General features: G+C 33.0%; 1 long non-coding RNA gene across 3 annotated transcripts; it reads left to right on the plus strand.

Annotated features, from left to right (window-relative positions):
• The first annotated feature begins 3,559 nt into the window (after window positions 1–3,559).
• Window positions 3,560–6,699, plus strand: LOC113285821. 3 transcript variants are annotated; one of them, XR_003328965.1, is made up of 7 exons: window positions 3,560–3,687; window positions 3,835–3,921; window positions 4,272–4,362; window positions 4,740–4,815; window positions 5,161–5,317; window positions 6,219–6,340; window positions 6,514–6,699. It is a non-coding gene; the product is annotated as an uncharacterized LOC113285821 (long non-coding RNA). The 3 variants fall into 3 exon arrangements; XR_003328963.1 differs by having other exon boundaries at window positions 4,740–4,796; XR_003328964.1 differs by lacking the exons at window positions 3,560–3,687; window positions 3,835–3,921 and adding an exon at window positions 3,935–4,077 and having other exon boundaries at window positions 4,740–4,796.
• The last annotated feature ends 2,435 nt before the right edge of the window (window positions 6,700–9,134 follow it).

Raw genomic sequence — 9,134 nt, forward strand, 5'->3', positions numbered from 1 at the left:
AATTATCCTCCGAATATTACAAGTTCAAAACAAACCACCCATGGCTCTAGGTGGTTCCAAGGGCCAATATAGAAGGTTAGACACCCATATTCGGAAGTTTTGGTAACTAAGTTAACTTCCGATTATTTCAAGTTCAAAATTTGAAAAGTATCAGTTTTTCCAAATTCTGATTTTTGGGCCATCGTACATTCGGAACTTTACAAAAAAATTATCCTCCGAATATTACAAGTTCAAAACAAACCATCCATGGCTCTAGGTGGTTCCAAGGGCCAATATAAGGTTAGACACCCATATTCGGAAGTTTTGGTAACTAGTTAACTTCCGATTATTTCAAGTTCAAAATTTGAAAAGTATCAGTTTTTCCCAAATTCTGATTTTTGGGCCATCGTACATTCGGAACTTTACAAAAAAATTATCCTCCGAATATTACAAGTTCAAAACAAACCACCATGGCTCTAGGTGGTTCCAAGGGCCAATATAGAAGGTTAGACACCCATATTCGGAAGTTTTGGTAACTAATTAACTTCCGATTATTTCAAGTTCAAAATTTGAAAAGTATCAGTTTTTCCCAAATTCTGATTTTTGGGCCATCGTACATTCGGAACTTTACAAAAAAATTATCCTCCGAATATTACAAGTTCAAAACAAACCACCCATGGCTCTAGGTGGTTCCAAGGGCCAATATAGAAGGTTAGACACCCATATTCGGAAGTTTGGTAACTAGTTAACTTCCGATTATTTCAAGTTCAAAATTTGAAAAGTATCAGTTTTTCCAAATTCTGATTTTTGGGCCATCGTACATTCGGAACTTTACAAAAAAATTATCCTCCGAATATTACAAGTTCAAAACAAACCATCCCGGCTCTAGGTGGTTCCAAGGGCCAATATAGAAGGTTAGACACCCATATTCGGAAGTTTGGTAACTAGTTAACTTCCGATTATTTCAAGTTCAAAATTTGAAAAGTATTAGTTTTTCCCAAATTCTGATTTTTGGGCCATCGTTCATTCGGTACTTTACAAAAAAAATTATCCTCCGAATATTACAAGTTCAAAACAAACCATCCCATGGCTCTAGGTGGTTCCAAGGGCCAATATAGAAGGTTAGACACCCCATATTCGGAAGTTCTGGTAACTGAGTTAACTTCTGATTATTTCAAGTTCAAAATGTGAAAAGTATCAGTTTTTCCCAAATTCTGATTTTTGGGCCATCGTTCATTCATAACTTTACAAAAAAAATTATCCTCCGAATATTACAAGTTCAAAACAAACCATCCCACGGCTCTAGGTGGTTCCAAAGGCCAATATAGAAGGTTAGACACCCCATATTCGGAAGTTCTGGTAACTAAGTTAACTTCCGATTATTTCAAGTTCAAAATTTGAAAAGTATCAGTTTTTCCCAAATTCTGATTTTTTAGGCCATCGTTCATTCGGAACTTTACAAAAAAAATTATCCTCCGAATATTAAAAGTTCAAAACAAACCATCCCATGGCTCTAGGTGGTTCCAAGGGCCAACATAGAAGGTTAGACACCCCATATTCGGAAGTTCTGGTAACTGAGTTAACTTCCGATTATTTCAAGTTCAAAATTTGAAAAGTATCAGTTTTTCCCAAATTCTGATTTTTGGGCCATCGTTCATTCGGAACTTTACAAAAAAAATTATCCTCCGAATATTACAAGTTCAAAACAAACCATCCCACGGCTCTAGGTGGTTCCAAGGGCCAATATAGAAGGTTAGACACCCCATATTCGGAAGTTCTGGTAACTGAGTTAACTTCCGATTATTTCAAGTTCAAAATTTGAAAAGTATCAGTTTTTCCCAAATTCTGATTTTTGGGCCATCGTTCATTCGGAACTTTACAAAAAAAATTATCCTCCGAATATTACAAGTTCAAAACAAACCATCCCATGGCTCTAGGTGGTTCCAAGGGCCAATATAGAAGGTTAGACACCCCATATTTGGAAGTTCTGGTAACTGAGTTAACTTCCGATTATTTCAAGTTCAAAATTTGAAAAGTATCAGTTTTTCCCAAATTCTGATTTTTGGGCCATCGTTCATTCGGAACTTTACAAAAAAATTTATCCTCCGAATGTTTTATCCGGAGGTAATACGTGTATCGTTAGCAACCGATTGTAGTGCATCATTGGTACGAAACCTCAACGGCCATATTTTCAGAAACCTCAACGGCCATATTTTCAAAAATTAGAGCCGTTGGAACTCTAATCTATATAAGGAGGGTAACCCTTCTCAGTTATTATTGAGTAAAAAATCAGAATGAAAAACTTTTTCAATGGCAAGTCCATCATCAATCGACAACATACTTCGAAGATGCAAGCGAACAACTACGTCAATTGCAGCAATGGAAGAAGAAATACAAAAAAGGAACAAACAACCCAAAAAAATTAAACCATCGTTAGTGGAAACGAAGGAGGAGGAAGAGGAAATCAAGGCTAAGAAGCGAGGTGAAGAACAATTCCATCATAGAGAAAGATTAAAACAAGTTGAGGAAGAGACCGAATGGATAAAAAATTATTACATTGTGAAAGATCTACCCAAAGAACAGCAGGACGATCGTGTATTTTGGATTAACGTTTCATTGGGTCCTTTTGTTGGTAAGTACAAGAAGCCACGCCACAATTATGAACCATCCCATGTTTCTTCAAGGGTGTTATATTCGTAAGTTTATTCGAGAAATTATCTACCGAATCTGGGTAGTTCATGGCATTCAATGCATGCAATAATCGGTTTTTCTTGTTTACAAAAGCACACAAACGCATGAAAATCGAGTATTTGAGTTTCTTAACACAATACTTGTGTTTCAATATCAGGCGATTCTCCATTTTCTTCCATGAAAGCGTCGTCTAGGTTTTCCTCTCCACAAAAGTTTGGATCATTCAACATATACCCCAAATCGTCTTCTCTAAACGGTCGTAAACCCTCAACATTTTGTTCTTCGTCATGATTCTCACCTTCTTCTTCATATCCATCCATTTTTGTAGTGATAAAATGGGTTTTCCCTTTTTTCCTTCACATTCTTCTCTATAACTCTAACAACTCAAAAATGAAAAAGAAATGGAAAAAATGAAACAGAAATCATTCTAATACTGCACCGACTACAATCGGGAGTCTGGGTAATATTTTGGCTTCCGATTACAATCGGAGGATAACAATGTTATCATATCCTCCGAATATATAAGGGTAATTTCGCCATTACGAATTACGCGAGATAAGGGATAGCTACATTTTCCCTTTGGATGACCTTTTTTGTTTTATTGTTGGCCCCTAAATCCTTTTGAGTGGCCCCTAAAAACGCGAGGATAAAGAAGGGTTAAGATTGAGACACTGATTTAATATTTTCAATCTACATTTTCAAGGGTCCAGATCGAGCCACATATTTCAATCTCCACTTCACCCTCCCAATGTCATTTATTTGAAGTTATTCTTCACATTTTAATGTGAAACCGTTTCTTTTATTGTAGATTAAACTCCCTCTTAATTCATGCTTCAAAAAAAATTGATTATTTTCTTTCATCTTTTTCATTTTTTTTCTTCTTCATCGTCTTTTTTTTCATCAAAAAATAAATAAATCAAAAGATCTTCTTATGCCCATAATATTTAAATTTCTCCATGTGTAAAATATTTCTACCAAAGAAGATCTCTTTATCATCCACTGGATATTGAAAAGACGGTTTGTTATTATATTTGTTCTCTTATAGTTTGTATTTTTTTATAGTTTATCAATTTTCATCTAAATTTATTTTCATCCAATTGGTGTTTTTAAATCTGGGTTATTGAGAAATGTTTCAGATTTTTTATTTTTATGTTGTGGTTTTAGGGTTAATTTGTGTAAAGATTAGATTAACGCTCATTAGATTCATCAAATGGTTTTAAAGCTCAGTACCTGCAGCGTTTTCGACTTAATGTTTGTATTTCTCTCTGCTCTCTGAATTAGAATTTCATTTTTAAATTTGTATGGTGAATATTTTTATTTTTCCCCAATTAATTTTATTTTAGATTATTAAGTTTTGTTTGAATTTGATTTTGTGCATCCCACTTCCTCTTAACAAGAATTATAAAGGTTGATTATTTTTCAAGTTCTGTATTTTATTGTTAATCCTGTAAATTTACTTTTTGGTATGATTTCCAAGTCTCACTTGAATTGTTAATACGTGAGCACTACCGGTTGAATTAGCTTTTAGTTCATCGTACTTTTTTTTTGTTTATAACAATCTTGTCGGCTTTAGCTAACCCAAATTTTTTCACTTTTTGTAGACTTTGAATATGGTCAAATCGAAGTTGATTCTACAAACCAAATACCGATAAATAGATATTTTTTGTATCCAGCTGCACAAATCATTTTAAGGTATTATATTATAATGTGAATGATTATAGAGGCGATCCAACTGGAAGATTAGGTTCTTTGATTTTCTTATTTTTATTTAACAAAAATGACGTTTCAAACATTTATAAATTAGTCTTACTTTGTTGTCCTTCGTTTACTTTGGCACTCTTGGATTTACAATCTTTGGTCAATTTTTGTTGTACTAGTAAGTTGGAGTCTTTTGGCTGTTTTTCTTTTCTTGTATTTGTTGTTCTGGTGGGTATGTGATGATTTTAGTCCTTTTTTTTACTTGAGTTAGATCATTTTTAATTTTTGAATTTTAGGTTAGTTTATAAAATATTTTAAAATCTTGCCTTTGCATTTTGCTCTATTATCATTCCAATTTTTCAAATTTGCAGGTTCATCGAAACTTTCGGAGATGAAATACCACCTAAAGTAAGGGAGAAGGGACACAGGTTGGTTTTCTATGTCGAGGTGAATACCAATATTTGATTATATACATTGAGGTTTGGTAAAAATCTTTTCATTACGTATTAATTCGGGATGAATTTAGCACTGCTAGAGTCCATTGTAGCAATGTTCACGAAGTATAATAGAGGATATCGTTATTATTAACATGTTATTTAGGGGGTTTGCGCAAGGTCAGATTCGTTTGCCAGATATATATATATATATATATATATATATATATATATATAAGGTCAGGTGAAAGGTTTATTCGCGTTTCTGTATTGTTGGTCTCACTACAAGCTACTTTTGGACTCTTAATACCAATATTTGAGCTTAGATGAAGTATAAAAGTTCAGTACTTTTTTCCAGGGACCTACTATATGTTCAGCTCGTACAATTATCAATAAGTTTTACGCTCAGTTTTGTATAACACCACAGAGGTTGGAGAAAATGTAAATTATCAATTATGTGAATGCTTTGACAGAAGGTCTACCGATGTTGACAGGAACAAGGAGTTTGTAAAATTGTAAGTTTTCTCATATCATTTGGCTCTTTTAACTCTTTATGCATGTACTTCGAAATAAGATATTTTGTTATTAGAGATACAACACCCAATACATTGGTTCTTGCAACAGTCTCTATATTTCACTTTTGACAAGATAACTGAAAGTCAGAGTTTGTGTTATTAGTATGTTACTTGATAATTATACCGATATCAGTCTGTGAAATCTGTTTGTTGGGAATTCGCTGAACAAGGGAAAGCTAGAAAATATTTTATGAAAAATATGTTGGTAGTGTCCAATAGAAACATAGAATATGAATTGCGATTGTGGTGCCGAACGTCGGTTGGTTAAATAAAAATTCAATTTTGTTAGGGAATAAAATCAGTAATCAGTTGCTTGATGATTTATGTTCACGGTAAAATGATGGATGAAAAAAATAGATGGTGGCATGTGTCGTGTTAATTAATGAGACTATAACTAAATCTTACATCTCTTTCCAATATCGTACTTAGTTCCCTACCCTTTTTTTATTCTGAAGTTCCTATGATTCAATCGGGATAAGATCATATTGAGTTAGTGTGTCACTTTCTCATAGATTAGTCATTTGAAATCAATTATGTAGAGTAATTTATTTTAATATTGTAACAAATTAGAAAGCTTGTACGATAGCCATGAATAATTTCCTTAGGCACAATCTTTCCTTATAAAAGTTAATTTGTAACACTATTTCATAATGAATATGGATATGCAACTGGAGAAAGTTTGTAACACCAACAACACTACCATCTTATATTAAAAATTACTTTCTCTTGCATTTGGTCGTTGCAGCAGTCTCACATCAAGCTACTCTTTTAAATAAGCTATTAAATTTCATGTCTTTTTTTAAATATAATGTGGAACTGATATTTTTCTCAATTTATATAGGTGAACTATTGGAACTCATGCTTTTGCAAATAATTTTTTCCGTTTGATCGTTGGCATGTTGATCTCGACGAAAGATTTTTCTAACAACAATCCAATTATACAGATATCGACAATCATTCTAGGTATGGAACGGGTTATCTTAAATAGTTGGTTATACATAGGTTAAATTTGACCTCATGTAGTCATCAAGCATTAATGTTCCTTTCAAGGTTATGTACAAAATGGTGTGTGTACATGTATTCTCTTTGATTTCTGAAGTAAGTTGGATATTAATCCTATATTTTTGTATGCATAGGAAAAATTGAAAAAGCGTGTATGGAACCGCGACATGTTGGATTTTGGGAACATGAACACCAGCATATGCATCACCTCTTATATTATTTTTCTCCATGTATACAATTTTAGAACTTTTGTTCCAAAGTTTCAAAGAACTTTGTAACGGTATTGGAATAGTATGTGGTAGTAGTCATGTAAAAATTGTTGTCGCTCAATTTTAATGTTTCCATATTTTACAAATATTTACGTAAAATTCCACAATTCTGCTATTTATTAGAGCTTTACATACTTTTGGTTAATTATTAGTTTAAAAATATGCATTGAAAACAAATTTAATTAAGTATGCTTCATCTAGGAAAAAATGACACAATGTAATAACACTGGAGTTAGATTTAACAGGACATATGTCGAAATATGATAAGAAACAATCGTTCGGCAACACCGAGAACAAATTAAATCCCATGCCGTCACGGCACGGGTCATATCTTAGTCTGATAAGAAAGGAAAAACAACCTTTAACTTTCCTTGGTGGACGATATTAGAGCCTCTCCAATGGAATGTTTTTGAAAAAAAAGGAGTCTAATTTTGTGCACACTCCTTTAACGAGTGTGCACTAACAAAATAATGTGATTGGTCCATTTTAACAAATCTCATTTCATTAAATAAGATTTTATTATTAATTCAAATCTAAAAAAGGAAGTATATTTATTTGTCGCCTAAATTATAGTGTATTCAATATTTACCTTCCCTGTACTTTTACTAACCGATATAGTAACTTCAATTTTAATATGTCTAATTGGCAAAACTTATCGATCAATCTGAATCATATACCATGAATCACGTATTCAATCAAGTAATGAGTAATAAATCTTCCATGATATTATATTTAATACGTTTTCCTATATTATGATTGTTGAAATTTCTTTAAAAACACCAAGGAATGATCATTTAGGAATAAATAATGATGAAAATACATTGATCTAGGCACCAAGCTAATTTCATAATGGGTACTTTGTTACTTATTATTAATCTCTGTTGGAATCATTGCCGATTTATGCCTGCACGACAAATAAAATCAAACACGAAACAAATAACGTTATGGCTGAGTCGCGGACTAGGTCGCTTTCTTTAAGACGTTTTGCGGCTCTGCCCAAGATTGTGCAAGAAGTTCTTCAATGGCGCGTCGTCCCCAGGATAAAACAGCCGAGATCAATCTCTTACACAATCACTCTTGCACGGTGAGAGGATGTGAAACTTCTACACTTCATTCTTGCTCAGAACTCTTTAGTAAAAACCAAGGATGATCACACACTTGTTTTTTCTTTCTCACAAACAATTCATTTTTCTTTGAAAACCCAAGAGACATAAAAGAAAACTATGTCACTAAAAAATGTTTCAACAACTCTTCAAGTTCTTTTTAACACCGAAACATAAATGAAAAAACTCTCTCATAAGAAAATGTTCTACAACTCCTCTAACACTTTTCATAAAAATTCTGATTTTATTTTAATGGCCAAAGAAATAAATATGAGTAAATGAAGGACATTATTAAGATGTTAATTAGCTTCATTAACCCATTCAATTTGAAAACGGTTTTTGACATTAAAACAAAATAAATTCATTCTTTAAGGAAAGGAATAATGGTCACTTTAAAACCATTTAACTGTGAGAATAACATTTGGAAATTAATTAATGTTTTTAAAACATATATCTCAACAATCCTCCACTTATATTTTTCAAAACATTGAGCAATAAATTATAGAATTGTGCATAAGCAAAGGTGTCTCGCGACTTGAACCTTTACGTAGTGTTAATAGGCTCTCTTAAATCTGACCATAGAGTGAACATAAGTCTTGAACTCTAGGAGATAAAGATTACTTAACACACACGACTATACTAGTGTAAAGTCTAAATCCAACACATTATGGCCATGTTCTTGTATCCCAGTTTAATGAATGATCTAGAGAACTGCCCATATTCTCATAGAAAGCGGCCATACTTTCACATTCACATAGGTGAGTTTATCAAGAGTACTCCTGAAAGTACCCCACACTAAATAGAAATATAAACATCATTAAGAGTTTAAAATTTTAAAATTAAAATTAAACTCAACCTTTTACTCGCTTCAGGATGTCATGTCGTGGGATGAATTCTTCAAAAGCATGATTCTCTCATCTCCATATCATTTATGACTTCGTCTAGTCACTTTGAACCTATTTCTAGGTTGGGTATCCATCATAGATGACTCAATCTCAATGGGCATCAACCTCATCTCCAAGATGTATTCACATCTTCTTATCAATCCTTTCGTCAAAGGACTAATGAAAGCTCTTTCCAGACACTATATAATTCATTCTCATAACATCAACTCTTGTAGTGGTCATAACGTTCTCAATTCTGGCAATAGCCGCGGTACTATCACGTTGGATTATTATGTCTTTTCCCCTATCCACTATAGAGGATCGAATCACCCCATCCCTTGAAGGATTCAACTGAAAGGATGTCCAATCAGCTTCACAACATCCTTAAATGATTGCGGTAACCATTTAGATAGTGTATTTCTAGGTGTAAGGTGTGTTTGAAACACCTCATAACCTTCTCAAAATTTTACCAATTTTCCATACTAGGATTGGTAAATCT

Source organism: Papaver somniferum, chromosome 6 (assembly GCF_003573695.1).
Source record: "Papaver somniferum cultivar HN1 chromosome 6, ASM357369v1, whole genome shotgun sequence".
NCBI lineage: Eukaryota > Viridiplantae > Streptophyta > Magnoliopsida > Ranunculales > Papaveraceae > Papaver > Papaver somniferum.